The sequence below is a fragment of the Trematomus bernacchii genome, unplaced genomic scaffold (genome assembly GCF_902827165.1).
Source record: "Trematomus bernacchii unplaced genomic scaffold, fTreBer1.1, whole genome shotgun sequence".
NCBI classification, from domain to species: Eukaryota; Metazoa; Chordata; class Actinopteri; order Perciformes; family Nototheniidae; genus Trematomus; species Trematomus bernacchii.
This window is the reverse complement of record NW_022987727.1, coordinates 10,940,658-10,961,985: the sequence shown is the minus strand read 5'-3', so window position 1 is coordinate 10,961,985 and position 21,328 is coordinate 10,940,658. Positions and strand designations below refer to the sequence as shown.

General features: G+C 40.7%; 1 protein-coding gene across 1 annotated transcript in view; it reads left to right on the top strand.

Annotated features, from left to right (window-relative positions):
- The first annotated feature begins 710 nt into the window (after positions 1-710).
- The window catches only part of plxnb1a (plexin b1a), a 79,187-nt gene continuing 58,569 nt past the window's right edge, over positions 711-21,328 (top strand). Inside the window, 1 exon segment of the mRNA XM_034145425.1 lies at positions 711-958. The gene's annotated coding sequence lies outside the window, so the exon portion shown is untranslated.

The window sequence follows — 21,328 nt, the reverse complement described above, 5'->3', positions numbered from 1 at the left end:
CAGTATCCATTGTTTATTATGTGTACAGTTGAAGAGCACTTTACACTGTGACCACCATAATAGAGTTATGTATTATAATGAGTTGTTATAACGTTAATGTCTCCACAATGAATCCTGAGTAGACCTACCACCTAGAAACTGGAGCACACTGTCTGAACCGGTCACACAGAGGACAGTAAAGCCAGCAGATGTAACGGAACACGTCTGAGCAGCATTTTCAAAATAAAAGTCGGGTTACATGTTTGAGTCATAAAGGTGCAGTGATGATAATAATACTTAATTATCCAGTGGTGGATAGCAACAAAGTACATGCATTTAAGTACTGTACATAAGTACATTTTTGAGGTACTTGGGCATTACAGTAGTATGGTTATACATGCAATACAACAAAAGGGGAACCAAAAATTAGGAACAAAGACACAAAATAAACCTGATACTGTGCCAACAGTGCCATGATCTGCTTCTTGAAAAAGATAGAAAGAAAAAAAAGGTGTTATCATGGACTTCTTTCGGAGGGGGGCCAGTGCCACAGGGGGGATGTGGACACCACTTAAAAATACATAACCTAATTTTTACCGTTTCAGGTGCGACATTGTTTGTTGTTTTATTTTGAAGGCAGCACCCTCGCATTTCCTGTCCCACCCTGTCTGACTCCGTGTGTCTTGGCGCGGCTGTCCGCTGACTGTTGTTGAAGCTTCTCAGAAGGAAAGACCTGTCTGCCCTGAGCGAGAGTGAAAGGTACTGAGGGGAGAGCACAGCACACTTTCTGGACCCGGAGTTTGTTTGTACTTTTAGAGAAGTTACTCCCCCCGTACATTTCCGCCGGGTTTTAAGGGAAAACCAACGATATCGTGAAGTAAGCAGCTGGAACCCATCAGATACTTGTAAGCGTGGATGCGAGGCTCTGTTTGAATGAACATCATGGACGGCTGATTCGCACACTTCATTGACCTTACAGGTAAGTTCAAGGCAGTACATTTATTAAGAGGATAACAAACAACAAACAAAATAAGCGTGAATAAAAGCTGTTACTCGTTGGGTAAAATACTTTTCTTTAGTCAAACAAGACCCTTAAATTGCCTACCCCACTTAGGCTTTCTACCACCAGCGTAAATTGTAGTCGACTAACTTTTCATTCATTAAAACGTCGAATATTATGTATTATGAAAACAAATGTAGTTCTGTAAATGTGAGTTTTCCACAAAGAATCCTGCAAAAGTAACATTTTAAATCTTGCCTTTACTTTAGTGCTCATTCCTTTTTTTTGGAATAGGTCATTTAACATAAAACACATTGAAAATGACTAATAAACCAATAAAATATCTAGGAAGACGCCCCCTTGTGTGATGCATGTTGTTACATTCAATATCAAATTGTATTTCATATCACAAAGTGTTAATTGATTGTTTGAATGTCTGAAATGGCAGATCTTTTTTTTATTATAATTTTGTAGGACATTTGCATACACTTGTTTTGTTTTTACAGCCAAACATCAGACACACTCAGACTAGACTGCTCCCCACAATGGGCATACAGTAGCTCCTGACTACAGAGAGCACTGGTCTCACACACACACACCATGCACACACGCTTTTGTCAGCTGATGTCGGAATGTGTGTGTGAGCCAAATGTCAAATGCCTTGTTCACCTGCTAGCATTCTGCTGGACACACACAGCTGCCTGTTTATCGCTTGATGTAGGAAACAAGTGATCTGCTTTGACATTGTTTATTAAACTTGGCATTAGAGTTCAGTCAGTGGCTTTCAGATATGTGATTGTTCTCAGGGATTTCTGTCATTGATGGCTGGTGATGATGCTATCTCTGGAGTCACAAAGCTCTCCAGTGTTCTTATTTTGTTGTAATATCATACATAGACAGGTTGAGTTTGGATCGATAGCTGGAGTTTATTTTGTAAAAGAGAAACAGCCAAGACATGTTTCTAAATCAAAGCCTCTCCATGTGTAATATTCCTTCATATTGTGGTCTTTTTGTAAAGATGTAAAGGGATTGTTTTAAGTGGGGTTGTACTATAAGGTACTTTTCCACAGTCAGTGTATTAATTACAGTAAATGGAGATTAACACACCCCCAGTTTGAAGAAATACACAGAAGTAGTAGCACAGAAGATAAGTAATGTACTGGTGTGGACAGGGGCAACAGCAAAACACACCTAAAACGAAGGCCCACTTAAAAAAAATCAATCCCAGTTTAAGTGTAGTAAGTGTTACAATGCAGGGCTCAACGCTAACTTTTAAAAGTTGTTGCCAGGCTGGCAACCAGGCATCAGCTTTTGGTTGCCAAAACTGAAAATACGGTTGCCATTTTTAGTCCCCTTATATTTTAAATAATTAAGATACTATACAGTTATACATCAACTTAATAATGAAAATGTGACACAAAAGAATGTTCAAATACTTTACAATAAGTAATTAACACAATTATTTGAAACTAAAGTGGTAGTAAACTTGTCCACCCTCAATTGCTGGTATACAAAATACCAGTTGTGCAGCTGTGGTCATGTTCTTCACAGATCCACAAATGAATTGAGCAAGTCACTAGTTTCGTCATCTGTTGTCTCCCTTTCAAATGTGGGTTTTCTTGACCTTTGTGCTGATCCCATGTTAAATAAATGAAAACCATTCACAGTTAAGAATTAGATATTAATTATTAATGCTGTAAATTAACTTTAATATGTCTAACTATATTTCAAATGTGTTACCTTTTTATAGAAGTGATTATATTTGTATGCCAATATTTTCCTATGGTAAAGTTTCGTTTTGCACTCTTATTTTGAAGGAACTTTTACCGGAAGTGAATGCACAACGGAACGGAGCAGAATGTACATATATATTTCGACCTTATATTAGACCTTACAAATGTCCTCTTTGCTTTTTCGTTCGGGTTCACCTTGCGCTTTATCAGTTGAATCACTTTGAACCACTTTGAACATTTGTTTGAGATGTTGACGGGTTGGCCGAACTTTTTACCCCACGGTCAAACAACTTAATTTGCTTCGCCATTTTTTGTGAAATAAACACACGGCGCACCGCGCACGTGAGTAAACGTGCATCGCTTTCTGGCTCCGTAATCACACCAATGCACGTGCAACTTAAAGTGGACCTATCATGCTATATTTCAATAATATATTGTAGGGCCATACCTATATAAGGTATATTTATACGTTTTATTTTTCAAAATACCAAACAGATCATGCATTTTAGCCATGCCTCATTTCGCTCTCCTCCACCCTGTCTTTGCATGCGCTGCAGCTGACCACGCCCCCCTGCAAAGGAGGGGGCCGAGTTACGAGCGTCGTGTTACCATGCTGTTACCATGCCACCTCTCATTCCCCTGATAGGTCAGCTCCTCCGTCCTGACGTCAGAGAAATGTTCAAATCTGGATCAGTTTTTATCAGATCCGTTGCAGCCCCGTTTTTAGAGATTTGGGTATGGAGGAAAAGAGAGAGGGTTGTGTTTTCTGACACTTGGTGAGTTCCCTGGAACACCGGGGACACATATTCATGTATAAAAGATGTACACAAGTGCATTTTGCATGATAGGTCCCCTTTAAGTATCAGGTTCCGACTGGTCACAACAATAATTAAATATCACTCTTAATACAACAAATAATTAACATTTATCTATTTTGGGGTGCACATTTAGCTGTTTGCTGTCCTTATTTCTTCATGTTAAAAAGTGGTTGCCACTGATGGCAACCAAAGGCCAAGAAGTGGTTGACATTTTTTCTGAATAGTTGCCAATGGCAACCTGGCAACCGTGACTGTCGAGCCCTGCAATGCTACCCGCTTTACCTTGCATTAAAAGAGCTCCATCCTCAAGCTGGATCTATCTATGCTCTCTTTAAAGCCTCCACACTGAATTGACAAAAACATTAATTTTACCTCGCAGATCACTGTTTTTGTCAAAAGATTCTGATGGCCTCAGTAACTGGTCTGAAAACGTGGCAAGGTAAAACGGGTAACATTCTAAAAATATCGTAGATTTCAAATGAATTTTTTAAGGTTTCTAAAATATGCTGCTCCTTCCACAGCAGTACAATGCTCTACTGTCGGGAATACACTCACTATGGATAACTAACTCGTACAACCCAATTTCAAACAATCCAAACTATCCTTTCTTAAATGTTTTGGGAGCATATTTCATATACAGCCCATGTTAAGATTCTTGTGGTTCTATAGTGAAGCCTTTAACCTAATTTTCCTCTTTTCTCTGGTTTTGCTTGGGGTCCCAAAAGCATCCAGATATTTTGAATGTCTGGCCATCTGCTTGCTAAGGGTCTGTTCCAGAAGCCCAGTATCACATTACCCACACTTGACTGTGGGGGATGAATGAAAGTGTGTGGGTTTATGGCACTATCAGACATGTTCAATCCATCACTCAAAAATAGAACTAGAACAAACCTATGAGTTACACTGGTTGCTAAATAATTAGAATGGAACATAACGCCTTTATTTTCATACCCTTTTTAATACTCCTTATGGGCCTTAGGTCAACAACGTTAGCTAGATGGTTTACTTACACAGGTTCTATATATATACAACATTAAGTTAATCTTCAAGTTGTGTGTCTTTTATCAAGGAACACAATGGAAATAAGACCTAGACTTAATTCTGTTATCAATGACATTTTGTATATGTGTGTAATTTTTTTTTCGCCTTTTTCTTTAGAATGTCAAAAAAACTAAGCAAAGACATTTTCAGTGCTTGGCTAGCTACCTTTCTTTTTAGCATGTGTTGCCAGCTAAAATACTTTTGCTTTACTGATACAGTGACGTTACATAACACACCCCGATGAACAATAACTGACCCGGACATATATTGGCACACCCATCTCCTTATCATAGGCATTCAGAACATTCAATAATATGTTGGGGGAAATAAAAGAGGGAAAATAAAATGAGCTAATGAAAGGTACACAAATAATTATTGAATTTAATCGTTTTTAAAATGTATTAAACTTGTTTTGTTACATTTACCAACTGACTGGGGCTTAAAGGAGAAGTATAAAGTGTTGTTTTAACTTCATGCGTATGTTAAACTACTTAACTATCATAAGGTCATGTTTTTGGTTCATTTTCTTAGTTCATTGCTTTGTTTGTCAGCAGGAGGACAGAAAAACTGCTTGCCTGATTTTCATGAAACTTGGTGGAAGTGTATACTGTAGTACTGGCTAGGGATGCTCCAATCGGCAATTTTGGGGCCGATCGCCGGAATCAGTATCGGCCGATACCGATCGCCGATCCCATCGAGTGGGCGGGGGCTATGGATCTTCCATTTAAAGTGATGTTTAAAACTCAGTTAATGGGGCTCATTCACTGGCGCTTCCACAAACAACAACCAACATAATTATTACATTCAAATGAAGTACATTATTCAAGTTTACATTAACTTTGGATAATAACACGGGAGAAATGAGCGGAAGCGCTCTCTTTTTCTCTCCCCCTCTCTCTCCTGACAGCCTGTCAGTATCGTCTCATGCAGCTCGCTGATCCAGTAATGACTGAGTGACCTGACAGTGAAGAATACATATATTTATAACTAGTTTAGCTTGTTCCAGAGGTAGATAAAATAGGTAAGTGTGTAAGGTCTAACTCTTGTGTGTGTTGCTCCGCTCACCGGTCCGTCACAGCGGGTGGAGCTGCAGGATTTCTGCTTCACACACGTTGCATACCGCTATTTTGTCATTTTCGGAACCCTTAAAATACTGCCAGACTGGTGAAGCCATTTTGGCGAGCTTGTTTTGCCGCGCACAGTGAAAAGTGTCATGTATTTTACGTCATCATTTTACGTCATGCGATCGGCTCTCGTTTTCAGCATTTTTAGAGAGCACCGATCGATCGGCAGAGAGTGAGTATCGGCCGATATCGATCGGCGGCCGATCGATCGGAGCATCCCTAGTACTGGCTAAGATAGAACCCATTAATGTTTGGAGCGTATCGAATTACATTCTGTATACAAGCATTATTTCTATACTTATGGAAAAGGCCATGCAAGCCTTTGTTGTCCGTTGATGTCTTCAGTAATATGTTTGACTTGTCTGTTAACCTTTTGCAACATCAGTCAGTTTTGGGGTTCCATGTGAGCCAGAGATAATCTGCTTGTAAAGCCAAAACAACATTGCAGGGCCGTTGCCATCACTGCGTGCAGCGCTATTGAAATCAAACTATGGGCTGATTATTCTCATCAAGGGGCACGCAGGAAGTGGTTAGGTCTACTATCCGGACCTCGAACCTCTCAAACACACGCAGAGGGTGAATGGGTCGAAGGCCACTTCAGCTGCAGCTGGTCATTGAAAAGCGATGCTCTGCAGCTGAAACCACTATTTTCCAGCACTGTCTGTGAATCATAAAAAGTGAGACTGCTGGGCACGTATGCGGCGAGGACAGGGTGATGTGATTTACGGGCGTCAAGTGTCGGTCACACTGTAGGTTAAGTAGTTTGCTTCTCCACAGCGTGAGAAATGGAAATGAGTGGGAACATTAAAGGGAAAGGGAGTGTTTATGCTTTTGAAATCAGACGCCAAGTGAACCCTCCTCAGCATGCTTTCTAATCTCTTCGTCTCAGGTGTCACATACCGTAGTAGGTTGTTAGATATATTTTTAGTATTTTGTCGAACTAGAATTTCGTCACCTGGGTGATGCATTGTCAGGATGATGGGATATGATGAGTGTCCAATACACTTGTCAAATTATGCAGATTGGTCCATTTCAGAATAATATATATGATATGTTTTATAATTATTGATCATTAAAGGTAGGGTAGGTAAGTTTGAGAAACCGGCTCGAGATACACTTTTTGTTATATTCCATGGAATGCTCTTAACATCCCGATAGCAATGAATATCTTAAGTGCTTTGACAAAAAATCCATAAAATAATGTCATCTGTGGAAGCCGTAATACTGTAAAAAGCACGACCAATCATTTTAGCCGGCCCGGCTTAATTGTTGATTATATTTCACATTATTATTCCAAATCTGTAAAGTAACTAAAGGTACAAAATAAATTTAGTGGAGTAAAAGTACACGATTTATCACTGAATTGTAGTGGAGTAGAAGTACAACGTAGCAAAACATGGAAATACTCAAGTTAAGTACAAGTATCTAAAAATTGTACAGTACTTGAGTAAATGTATTTAGTTATTTACCACCTCTGGATTTTATAAGCTTACGATAAAGCATCTTGAACAGAATAATGGAGTGTATAACAAGCCATGTGGATCTTAGGTGTGTAACTTTGAGAGAATGCGCATGCCAACATTTTGATGATAGAAGTATTTTGGGCGTTCCCCATATCGGCTACTGCAACAGCTGGTGGTCCCTCATGGTACATTCTTCTGTGTGTGTGTGTGTGTGTGTGTGTGTTTGAGTTTAAATGGGGTGTGGGAGTGGAGATTGTGCAGAGAACACTTGCTGGGGCACCACTGAAGCCACAGGCATCCTTGGGAAGATAAGGGAACATGAACGGCATTGTGCAAGCCCTAAACCCATATTTCCCTCTGCTCAGCACACAACTTTATTTTTTTCAGACATACTGCAAAATACTTCACAAAAGGTTGACCCTAGTTAAGATATGCCGGCTATCTGCTTGGTAGATTGGATCCGAGGCCTCCACAAGCCCTCGTGGGAGTTTGGCTGATGGGTAAATTGGCAGCTTAATAAATACTTCTTTTCATTAGCAGCAAGCTTCTATCCAATGTACTTAAAAGGAAATCCCCTCATTCCTCTCATCCTTCTTACCATACACACTCTTAGACTGAGGTGAGGTGAGGAGGAGGGAGACCATTTTATCAAGAAAAGCAGATTTATCATGACACATAATATGTCCTCATAAGAGCAGATGCTTGCCCGGGTGAAGACCTTTGAATCCACTCACTCGTAAAAGTTTACTTTCTCGTTGGGCAAAGTCACTTGGAAAACATTGTTGTCAAACTGTAATCAAGTTGTGGTCCTTTTTCGGCTTATGTATAATTTGTGAATTGGATATGATCCGCTTAATTAACACACCAGACACCCTTGTTTAAAACCTGGCAAATCAAGTGTGTTGGAATGAATGAATGTTGATTAGAAATTACATTTTCAGGGTTGACTGATTTGGAGCTAACGTGTATATTTTGACTGATATTGGTATATTGGATAAGGGAATGATCATTTTTACAACTTTTATTAACATGTTCATTGAAATGAATATTATTAGGGATAATTGTTAAGATTCAAAATTGATATGTTTGTTCTTGGGATTTGTTAGGGAAAATAGAATCTCTCGTCCCTCACAAATTTGGTGAGATCGGAAATGAGTGACTCCTGATTGGTCTATGTCTTTTTTTTGTGGAGTTGACTTACCTGTAGCAGTAACAAGGAGAAATATAGGATCTGTTCTATAATTGGGAAATTGCCTTTCTTAGCCCATTTCTGAACACTGAGACATTGATAATGCTAAACAGTTATGCGTGACAACTTCACTTGAGAAAAGACACATTTCAAATACAAACACGCAGTTACATAATAAAGTGTTTAAACTCAAACAGAATGATTTGAAAATGAGCAACATCCCAAATGTCAATGAAACCATTTACTGTAATTCACCCTATTATGATGTAAAAAGTAAGCATCTATTACCGTATTTCAGTAATGACATCCTTCTTTGGAAATCTAATCTGTCGGGTAACAAGTACTCATGCCATATTAAATCCAGAGGGTGTGGTTCTTTATTGTTGCGAGGCAGCTCTCAGCCAGGGACAGTTGTGTACCACCAGCCCCTTTCCCCTTACCCAGCTCCCAGGAGGGCCCAGCCTGTAGACACAACCTTACACCCCAGCTGCTTTTACTTCACTGCCTCAGGCCATGTTCACTAAAGCATCAGAATATATATGTTCCTTTTGTGTACTCAGTAAGGTAAGTCTTTGCAACATCTAAATAACTGGAATCAAATCTCGAGCTTGGTTATTTGGATAATGCAATGTTTAATTTGAGTTGTTTCACACAATGACTGACCATTTTATCAGATTTTATTTTTCAACACAAGTTCAATTAATGTATCCCTGTATGGGGACCTTAACGCTTGTGTGCACTATATTACTTAGCTGGTTATTAATATCAACTAGTTGTGTGCAAGTCAGTTTTTTAGGATAAATTCCGACTGCAGAATTTTGCTTTGTCTCTGATCTGGATTCGACTACTCGGGGTAATTCCACAAATGCTTCACAAAAACAATATCACTGATAACCCTGCATTCACTGCTGGTGACTATGGGCTAATTCAGACAACCCTCCCCCCTAAAAAGGGCCCTAAAAAGTGGCTAATTATTTATGACCCATATTTATGTTTAGTGTCAGGATCCGACCTCTGGTGGACGTAAAAAAGATGATGAACAGAAAGTAGGAAATTTGATGACGAAGTATAAAGAGGGACAAATGACGCATAAGGAGGATGGATAGATGAGTAAAACGTATATTAGCCCAAAACTAGATCTCTTCGTACATCCAACCAAGTAGTTTGGGTTTATTTACAAGGTTAACCAATAACCACGTTTTACAAACTGCTGTTTTACAAACTGCTGTTTCACAACCGTTTCCGGAGTCCTTTGCAAACAACCTATACTGCCCTCAAGGTATGAGGACACGTTGGGCTCATTGATTGGTACACTTACACCAAATTAACAACCATTCATTAATTGGAATGAGGGGTTCCCGTTCTGTCTGTTCCCCTTCTGTCTACATTTGAGCCCCTGACTGCCAGACAGTTCCATATGTGGGCCCAGTTGCCTGTAGCCAGAAACATAAACCCACTTCCCCCTAAGCTGTTGCCCCTGACTCCCAGCAGCAGGCCCCTGGACAGTTGCCTTTCGACCCAGTACAGCTATGCTAGCGATCTGCCCGACTCACAGGTGGAGCATTCCCTTTCTTGAAGAAATGCCTCTGCATTTGTCTGAGGGTTTTTTCTGGTGTGAGTTGCGGCTTTGGTGGTACTGGCAACTGTCACTTAATGCCCTGAAATGTAATCCTGAAAGTTACACCCCCACTGGCTTTTGATAGGTTGCATTGTTAGTTTTCAAGATATGGGCTTGAATTAACTGCTTCTGCTAACAAGGACTGGGAATCACCAGTAGTCAATGAATTGATCAATATCATTTGCACTTGTCAAGATAACATTGTGGGAATTGATTGATCAAACAAACCTGACTCAACTGCTGCACCATGCTGTCAATCGAGCTAATGGATTTTGGGATTTACCTGTTTGTAGACCAGGTCTAGAGGCTACCGCTAAATCAGCTTTCTCCTTCTATTGTCTGTAGGGGCTTACTATTGTGCGGGGGGGCTCATCCTCAGGTTTATCAGCAGTGAAGCGGAGTGTCAGATTAGATCTTGGTAGACAGTGGATGGGTTATATATCGCCCTAGGCTATTCAAGAAAAAAGGATATTTTCCTGGAGGGCCACATCTTTCTGTGACTCTTGATAAGCCCATTGATTAGCTGCATACCATGTGGTTTACTTGTCTGTTTTAAACAATCACTAATATAAATAAGGGTTTTCCATGACTATTTGAATTTTACAGCTAAATAAAATATTTACTGTGCCCTAATTTTGACAGTTTTGTTGAATTATTCCTGTGAATTCAACATTCAATACGTATTGTTATATATTTTTATATATTTCTCATGGAGAACCCAAAAAGATATGAAGTCGTACTCTTTTACCTCCGGTGTAGGACGCTTTCATATCCTACATTTATGGAATCAATCTGATATGCTTCTTTCTCACCTCTTTTTGGTTTCTTGTATTTTAAGCGGATTCGCAAAGTATTCACACTTGGGAATCAGCTCACTCTGTAGTTCCGACTTTTATGTTCTGATGTAAGTGAAAGTAAAATCCTCTTAAGTCTCCCACTGTTTAATAAAAGGCTAAGGCAATGTAATAAGGTTGAAGATTAAACCATAATGCCACAAGAGCCAGTCTGCCTGCCACCCAGTATGAAGTCCACTCACTGTTCGGGCAGATAAAGCTGGCCACTGGTGTACTTAAAAGCCTTGTGAGTAAACCCATGTGTGGGTATTTTTTTCTTCTTCTCAAAATCAATTAATCGGCATGCTGTTATCTGCATATCAGACTGTATGCAAGAACTGGTACTTAATATCTCAAGGAAAAAACATGTTTGGTCTGTTAATAGGTGATACAACCTAAGAAGAGAATACTGATATTGCCCTAATGCATTGACATCACTTTAAATGTCTACACTTGTAGTCATTTTGGACTGTCAAAGTCTGATATTCAACGGCCTAACTTCACAGATCAAAGTTCACCAATTTGCCTGGATTTATGTGGCAACAAAAAAAAACAAATCTACTACGCCAATTTCATTGATATGATTGATTTTGAAGCAATGCTGATTTCAAGGCCTTTAACATTGTTTCGGATACAATTACGACCCAGAATTAATTTTACGTATCCTACAATGCAAGCTGAAAACCCACCTGTGTCCTTTTTTACCTTGGCCATTAAAAAAAAAAAGTGCATACAGAGTTTATCCCATTTGAATCTGATGCACCAGCACCTGAGCATTTGAAGGCAATATACCTGCACTTTTTTCTTGTGTTTTGAATTTGGTTTAATTTATGGTAATTGCACAAAAATGTCAGCTAAATAAAATGTAATGTTAAATGATTGCTCGACGGGAAAAGCTGATCTTATTCTCTGTGAGATTTGTACAGAAAGTTGGTATTGAACCTAAAAAGTGGCTTTAAATGACCTTTTCCTTCAAACTGAGAGACACATGCTTTTCTGCTGAATTATTCCAAGCCTTTGTGTGGCTGCTCACTTACTGTTTTATTAGATCTGGAGAGGAGATAGCTACTGTTCTGAACAAACTCTATAATTTAATAAAGGACCTTGGCCCTTAGGCAGAGAAAACCATGATTCTGTGCGTTTGCTCCAAATTCAGCAGCTGCAGCAGCATGAGGAGGAAATCATTTAGATGGTTTGTTTGACCGGTTTGAACATGGCAGTCAGTAAGTCTGCCTCATTTCTTTGATCCAGTTGGCAGTGAACCACAATGAAAACATGCAGGCTTATTAACGTGAAGCCACGATTATTGACATGAGTAACCTAGAATCCCTGGGGAAATTGTTCTCGTGCTGGGTTTTCAGTATACACTCACAAGGCCTTTTTGACTTGGCTGTTTCTGGAATTGTTTAGCTTCCAATGCCGGTTCACCAGGTTTATTTTAAGAAACACTAAACAACAATTGTGTGTCTCACTCTATGAAGAATTATTCGTTATAAAGAAATGAAGCGAAAACAAGTTTAAAAAAAGTTGGGTACTTGGAGAGCACAGACCTTCCCCAAGGATGTTTGCATTAGCAGAACATAATTTGTCTAACCGGTCCAACATTTAATGAGTTCTTCCGTCGCCCAACCCACCCTTCCACCGAGTTTAATGAAAATTGGACCAGTTATTTTTTCGTTATCCTGCTGATAAACGCAGACCGCACACCAAACAACAAACAGTCATCTGATTTTTGATACATAACAGTGTGCAGTCATCAGTGATGCAACAATTGTTTTCCATTAATAGTTTTTAAAAGCCCCGAAACTCACCAGTGGTTTACACTTTGAGAACTGGTTAATGCATTGGTACTAAGCTCTTTCAACTTTCAATAAAATATGCATTAGGTCCGGCAGGAATTTCCCGTTAAGAGAAATTAAGATATTAATGCTCAGTGCTTTGTTTAGATTTTACGGATGTAACAGAAGGAGTGGTCCAGCAGTCGTTGGGGGGGTTAACCAAACACAGTACAGTGTGTCTGGGTGCAGTAGGGGAGTATAGATTTTCACGGTGGTTACAGCACAGCTGACCACACAGTGAGAGAACAGAAGGGAACGACACAAACACAGTAACCAGATCTTTACAGTCCTGAATGTGTGACAGCTTGGCATTTTTCTTGTCTTTTTATGTCACTTGTATCACATTCAGTCAACGACTTCATACTGAATGGTTTTACCAAGCTTCATGTGTTTCATCAAAATGCTGCAGCAGAAAAATACAGATACCATTCATTAGGGATCGACCACAGTTACTCCGCTGCGAGACGCTGCACGCACCCCCAACTCCGACTGACTTCCCGCGTCCCTGTGTAACTGGGAAACTGATAGAATTGGATCATAAGATCGTGGTGTTTTTGCAACTTCAGCATAGTGGATTGGGATGTTTATTGAACTTCGGCTTTCAACTGACTTACCTTCGAAACACATCTATGGCTCTGCCGCTCAGCGCTGCTGCTTGCCTCTGTCTGCGTTCTTTCGCACCTGCCTGTAATCTGAGAAGGTCCCGCCTCTCTGGCTGGCTCCCGCCCGGAAAATCTTCAGTGTTGATTGACACTTCAGTAATAGCCTATCAGATAGCGATGTGGGCGGGACATTGCTCGTGTACACAGAGTGGTGACATCGGAGCCAAAGTTTTGTCGGCAATTTGATTTAAAAAAAGGCCGATACCGATAATCGGTCAAATGCGGAATATCGGCCCCGATAATCGGCCAGGCCTACCATTCATGAAGGAAACCAATTTTAGGAACCCTCTGGAACACAAAACAAGCAAGGAAATCCCTTTAGTCAGATAGTTTTCACTGAAATCACATTTCTGAAATCTTCATTTCATTTCATTTCAAGACACAATACCTATCCAGGTACATCTTTCCTTAAAAAGGAACCGGCAATTATTTATTTTGTTAAATACTTAAACAAAATATAAGGTTCTGATTCTTAAACCTGTGGTGAATGCAAAAACGTAATGTTCAGTTCTTGGTTGGTTTGACATAAAGTTAGATGATAAATAATGCTAATGAGAAGCTGTCCATGACTTACTATAGATGCAATCAGTCTTAGAGATATGTCAGTGAGAATGAGGATTGAAAGAATGTTATTAATTGAGGTACTGGTAGAGTGATGCCCCTTTTCCACCAAACCGGTTCCAGGGCCAGTTCCGGGCTACAGCCTGATTTAGCTCTGGTTCTTCCTGTTTCCACCGCAGCGGCTCTAAGCACCGCAAACCGGTTCTTAGCTGACCCCACTTGGCTGCCCGGCAAGAACCAAGAACTTCAGGCTTACGTCGGAGGAGGGGGGCGGGATTAACCTGATAAACAACAACAAAATGCCACAAATTCTGTTTAGCAACACACACAACTACGAACCAGGATGGATGCCAGTAAATGTAAGCAGCAGTGGACCGCTGAAGAGACAAATTACCTCCTCAGGCTTTGGTCAACGCAAGAGGTACAGAGGAAGTTGGATGGCACAACGCGGTCTAAAGCTATTCTCTAGCAGCTGCAGCGGGAGTTGGCCACCGCTGGATACCACCGGACTCTGGAGCAAATAAGCAACAAGCTAAAAAAACTCAAGAAAGACTACCGGGATCATTGTTGTTGTTGTCGATATGAGGGATTTTCGCGCTGTGTGGGTGTCATAAGAAGGCACGTAAACGTTTACGTGATGGCGCAAACAATGACCCAATGACGTAGCTTCACTCAAGCTCCACTCGGGCTCTGAGCGTTGGAAACACAAGTGGTGCTACAGAGAAGAACCGGTTCAGCACCAGAAAAGCAAAAGAACGGTTCTTGAACCGGATCCAGTTTGGCGGAAAAGGGGCATGAGAGAGCTTTTATAGGAACCACTGAATCGTAATGGTATAGTTTTTGCATTAGGGTTATTTTAGTCTTCACTTCAGTTTAATTTGAATTCCAACTTAATTTAGGTTTCATTGCGATGCTTACCTTTAATGAGTGTTTATCCCCTTCTGGACAATCAGAAATGGCATCTGATCATTACTTGTTTAACAACTCTGAACCACTCAAGACTTTGTACCAAGGAGATCATTCTAAATAAGAAAAATATATGTAGATACGCCATCTTTTGGCGTTAAGACCATACCACACACTCAGTGCCACAGCCAATTAGCTTAGCATGGCATTAAGACTGGAAACTGAAGAGAACGCCAACCTCGAAAATGTAATATGATCTTCTTTGGACAATGATACACTCTTCTGCTAAGTTTCATGAAAATTGGCTCAGACGTTTTTTTCTGGAATCCTGCTGACAATCAGGATACATACAAAAGAAACGAAAAAAACAACAACTTATTCACAGAGTTACCAACTAGCCTGGCTCCATGAATCAATTAAGGTGTTTCTCTTCGAAGTTGTCGTAGAGTAACATATTTTACTGAACTTGACTACACATTGGCCATGTTCGCCAGATGGTAGCTGCTCACTGCACGTCCATCCCTAGGTTCACCCACCCGTTCCTTGTTGTCTTGGGTTTACACGAATGATACCTCCCACCAGGTTCGGCCCACAAGCCATGCACCATGCTTATTATTGTAATATCATGATATCACATGAAAGTGGGTGACTGTAATATGAGAAACAGTCCAGAAGTTGTTGTTATTGTGCATGGGTGTGTATGTCTGTGTGTGTGTGTGTGTGTGTGTGTGTGTGTGTGTGTGTGTGTGTGTGCGCTGCAGGCCGTCAGTGGGCTCCATTAGTTGAACAGTAGTCGGATCAACTCTGCTTGTCCAGCTGCTGAATCACCCCACACCAGGCTCTCTCACACACACTTTTTGCACTCATGCTTTCATTCCTGATCCTAAACAAACGTTAACCCAAATGAAATCTGAGTCGTAATCTTTTTTTTGTTTTTTTTTCAGGATTGAGAATCACTTTAGAAAAATGCCCTTACTTTAAATGTCTAACTGGTTTTCCCAAAGCCAGTTACCCTCTCCTCACACACACATACACAGTGGCTTTCAGGCTTTGTGTCCCATCTAAATGGATCTTCTCTCCCCCTCTTCTTACAGAGGCATGTCTACATAGGCTATGTCCGTCTGCCTCCCTCCCCTCCCTCTGTCCCTCCCTCCTGCCCTTTTTTCTTTTTCCGGGGTCCACAGTTTGACCCCAGTTGCCCTTGACACATGCATTTCTATAGCTCTGGCCAATCAATACAGACTCATGTGGCCCCTTGTCAGATGTTTGGTCCGCTAATTGAAACCAACAACAACCCGCGGTGAGTGAGATTGAGCATTTTCTTGCATGCGTGTGCGTGTTGGATTGATGAATGAGGAGGATGGAGGATCTGCTACATTCACATGGTGATCACCAAGTCATTCAGCTATTGTTGAACGCGGTTTTTGCAAGATTAGCGAGAAAAATTGTTCCTCAATCATCAGTCTGGGAGCAAGATGAATGTGGGTTTAGAATTTTTCATATAAATAAGTGAGTAGGAGTGGCCATCCGTTTCTACCCAGGACGTTAATATTTAAAATCAGGGTTCAAACCTATTGAGTTAATATAAGTAAAGCTTCATAATTTTGTTAAAACAGGAGTGCTCTGTAGTTTGTTTTTCAGAACACATTTTTGAATGGGAGAGGTTTTGCCGTTTTGAGGTGGCTCTGTTTATGAATTGTTGTTCTTTCCTTTTTTGTCTGCTCATGGCTCAGTTTTAGCTGCAAACGATAGAAAAAGTTTTCTAACATACATTTTTTATAAAATGTACCTCAAATAACTATAAAGCTGTATAAATCCCAAAGAAAAACAGGAATTCATGAGTTATTTAGTTAGATTTGACAGTTTATTGCCTTAAATGCCCTGGTATACTTTTATTATTCATGAATACAAGGTGCACTTGACTGAATGATATAAGAGATCTCTTACACTAAAAGGACTTTAGCTCATGTTGGTTGTGCTGCATTAGGCAGCTGCACTTGTAAGCGAGTCTATTGACAAAAGAGGATGTAAATGGGCGATAAATAAAGAAGCTCTTAGCCTTTTTTTAGCTTTTCTCTGTGTGACCAAGCAGGTGACAAGAGCATAGTGCATCTGTTGCTCAGGCGAAAAGCGCAACGCACAATGTGGTGTATCAATTATTTGCCCCGACAGTATAGTAGGTTAGCGTGTCTTCAGAATTTAGACTTATGCAAAAATCTTCAACATTTTATTTCTTATCTTGAAAATATATCCTTGGTTGCGTTGAGCTAAGAAAAGGGGGTGGGGGGCTTCTTTCGAAGCTACTGTAATTAATCCCAAGCATCAGTCAGACTACTCTCATTAATAATGCATTTCTAAGCTGCAGTCCTGACACAGGGAGTGGATTCAGCAACAATGCCAGGCAACCCCTCGGAGCAAATCTGCTTCACCCGCAACCCTGGAACCAAAAACCAAGACATGTTTCAGCCTGGTTTAGGGTCTGAAACAATACGGGTAGCATGGCAATTAAAATACTGTTAGAAGTAAATATATACCAGTCCATAATCCGTCTTTATAGCAAAGAATAAACAAATCAAAGGGAAATAAAATAAGGACCATTGTAGATTACAAAAAGGGGGAGATAATATTCGGAGAAAAAACGTAGTATTTCAGAAATTAAAGAAATACGTCAACAGGAAAGAAAGCATAGGGATTAAATTGGTACATTTAAAACTAAGTTATAAGAAAAAAAACTTGAATATTATTTTCAATTATAAAGTCAAAAAATGAAAGTCACCAAAAAACATATGGGTTTCATCACTTCAAAGGGTTAGATCAACCTTTTAACTCTACAAAGGACTCAAACAAATATTAGCCCCAGGTACAAATTCTGTGGGAAATGTTCCAATGCGACCGATATATCATTATATATTACATAATTAGAATGTACATTATGCATGAATCTGTAAGCAGCATTTTATTGTTGTCAGGTTGATTCTGGTCGGAGCTTGTTATAACTTGTGTTAAGGTTATACTGTATCTTTTTGGTTCCGTTTGTAGGTTTCTAAACAGGATAATAGGAAAACTACTGGCCAAAATTGTGTGGTGAACAGAGTTTGTTCGCAGACACAATTTTGCGTAAAATGTACTATTTGAGAGCTGTACCTTTTTTTTTTTTGGGCCCCGCACATTTAATTGAATTAAACCATCTGAGAAGTTTACATCGGGAATAATAGTAAGAACAATAACAACTATTATACATTGGAAAACCAAAGGGGCCCAAAATAGTAGTGGTAGTTCACTCCAATGTGTTTGTGTATCTTGATTCGCTGGGTCCACACTCTGTACAAAGAAGCTATTGCTTTAACCAAAAAGCACCTAGAAAAGGCGATTGAAATAATTACATTTCCCTTTAAGGATGGCAGCATATGTCACTAGTGTGTGAGGGCACTGCTGTGGGCTGTGTGTGTACCTAATAATTACCCTCCAGTCCATGTGGATCGGTTTGAGATCCTGTTTGTCTTTCGCCGGTCTGAACACCGCCAAAACCATCTGGGCAGGCAGCGGGGTCTCTGTAGAGCGGCAGCGGTTTAGCTTTGATGGGATGTTTGCTTCCACAGCAGCCTCTCAGGTTTAGATACAGTCAACTGGATCTGGCTTCTTATGCAGCCTTTTGTCCGCGGCGGTGAATTCCCTTTCCCTCTCACTCCTTTTTTTCTCATTATCACACACACACACACACACACACACACACACACACACACACACACACACACACACACACACACACACACACACACACACACACACACACACACACACACACACACACACACACACACACACACACACACACACACACACACTCCTTTGTATATCTTGCCCCACTTTTTTACCCACCTCTCCCTTGGTTAAACCCTCCAGTTTGATCAATCATTGATGATCCCAGGTGTCCAAGACCTCAGGGGACATTCTCGTTGGCCGCATCCCCCACACACACACACACACACACACACACACACACACACACACACAGAAATACACACACCTTTGCTTTTCAAGATCAGAGTAACTCGTTGGCCTTTCCCCAATCTCTTTCTCTCTCTCTCTCTTGCTGTTTCTTATCGCTCCCCACCCACTGGACATTGGAGAGCCGGCTTCAATTAAAGACCCAGTGGGGTTCCCTAAGCCATTAGCCGTATTAGTGTTGGGTCCATGCCCGTGCCCCTTCTCTCCAAACAAAGACCTCTCAAGGACTCGTAAAGCTCTTTGGTTGGCGTTTCCTGATTCATAGCCGCATCGGCGTTGGCACATTGTTTATGATTGATTTGATTCATCTTGACTTCCATGTTGATATGTCTGCAGCTGACCAATGACAATGTCGGTTATTGATAGAAAAAAATGACAACTGACTGAAAAGGGCGACTTGATGTGATTAATGACATCCAGAAGGCTCTCTGTGCGTTCCCGCGGGTTTTATCGCATGCTTAACCGTTGGCAATGATTCCTTTGTCCCTAGATCACAATCACACACCTCAGGCCTTCAACACAGCCGGGCTCCACTCATCAATCATCTTTGATTTTCTGCCAGAGATTCATGTGCTGTTTACACAAAAACGGGTTATATCCGCTACTTTTCTCTTTCGTATAGCCCGTTCGTTCACACGAGGCCGTAACGGAACCGCGGAAACGGACCCCTAAAACGATAACGGGTCCCAAGGTGGATAGATCTGCGGACGGAACACTCTGGGGGGCCAAACGGCTCAGTGTGTACGTCCTATACGATCATTTCCTGATTACGATGAAGCCATAGCCCCGCCTCTCCCCACCTCTGCTGCTCACTGTTGTAGCATGGTCAGTAGCTACTGTCAGTAGCTACTGACCATGCTACAGATGTTAGTGCAAAATCTACAGCTCCTCTACCAGAACCATCAGCAACAAGTGGACATGGAGAACTACATGAACTACATGTTGCTAAATCCACAGAGGAGAATAAACAGAAGGGCAACCAGGCAACCATAGCAACCATGCTCGGGGGGGTCTTCTTCGCTGCTTTTGGTGTATTTTGTGGCGGAAGTACAGCACCACTTACAGGCCCGGCATATGTACTACAGCGTCTCCAGCGGGTCGAGTGTTCTCGTGTGAAGGGACACGTTTATTGAGCTGTATCCGTCTGAACGGAAGACTTTTTTGATATCGAATTTGGTTCGTTTGCGTTCCCGTGTAAATGGGGCCGCAGATACTGGCGTAGTGTCTGGAAGTGGGGATTGTGTGTGTGTGTGTGTGTGTGTGTGTGTGTGTGTGTGTTTGTGTGTGTGTTTGTGTGTTCATTGCGTCCGACTCGTGTGTTCCTGAGCAAGATGGAGAGAGCATAGTCTATTAAGCATTTGACAATTGAAGACCTCCCACTCTAAAAGACCTGCTCAGATTGTCCTCTCTCCCAATCCCAGGAAGCCAAGAGCCGAGGGGGGGACAATGGCGTGTCTCCGGGGGCCGTCCATTTTCTTTATAATGAAGCTGTCCGTCACACGGCTTGTTGACAGAAGGCCAGGATATCACTCCCACCTGCCTACACTCCATAACCACCAGTGTGGGAGCTAAATGAGCCGCTGTCATTTTGAACCTAGAAAAAGAAAGAGGAAATTAATCAAAATATTAGGATTGGAGCATTTTGTAGTCTTCATTTTGCCTTGCAGTACACATTAGTGTTTCACTGGTCATTCAGAAAGGACATTCCACTGAGGTATAACATCCTGCTACAAGCTTCAAACTGAATGGACTTGTTAGTGTGTTACTATTAATATGTCACATAATAAAGATTAATTTGACTATATGACTTGCATTAATGCCTTTCCACAGTAAATATGTGGTTTCTTTACTTTTTGATCTTATTTCAGCCTGCTTTTTCATGAAACTTTTTGGAAGGGAGTAGCATTGACCAAACATGAAACCCATTTTAGTTTGGAAATGGTTTAGAATCATTAGGCGGGTATAACTAATTATGTTACACTTTTAAGTGCTCTGGAGAGCATAAATGGCTCAGAAAAACCCTGAAAGAAAGAAATAACACATGTTCTTAAGGGATTTTTTTTTTTGCAGTTCTGAAAATTAAAAATGTGTAAGTCATGGGAAGTAATATTTGTTTGACCTTGTGTAGTACTGCTTGATAGGGTCTGCGCTGAATTCTGGATCAATGTTGTTTTAGAATGTGTGTCTTCTTGTCACAATAATACAAATCGAATCTAATTTGCATCATTATCGTTGTTGGTTGGACCACCACTTTCACTCAGAGTGACATGTCCCACATCTACTAGATGTATTGGTTTATTTGGATAGCTTAATCGTTTAGGTTAGCATAACATTTGCAGACTATTTCTCTGTCGATTATCAATTAATTACCTAATCAATTCAGCCAACATGGTAAAACTGATAACATAAACATATTGACATTGTGACTTTGAGCATGTTGGCATGCTAACATTAGCATTCAGCTCAAAGCACTCCTGTGACTAGTTAAGCTTCATAGATTCGTCTTACTTGACATTGTTTGACAGTGTGATCTGATTTCTATTCATTGCTCGCGA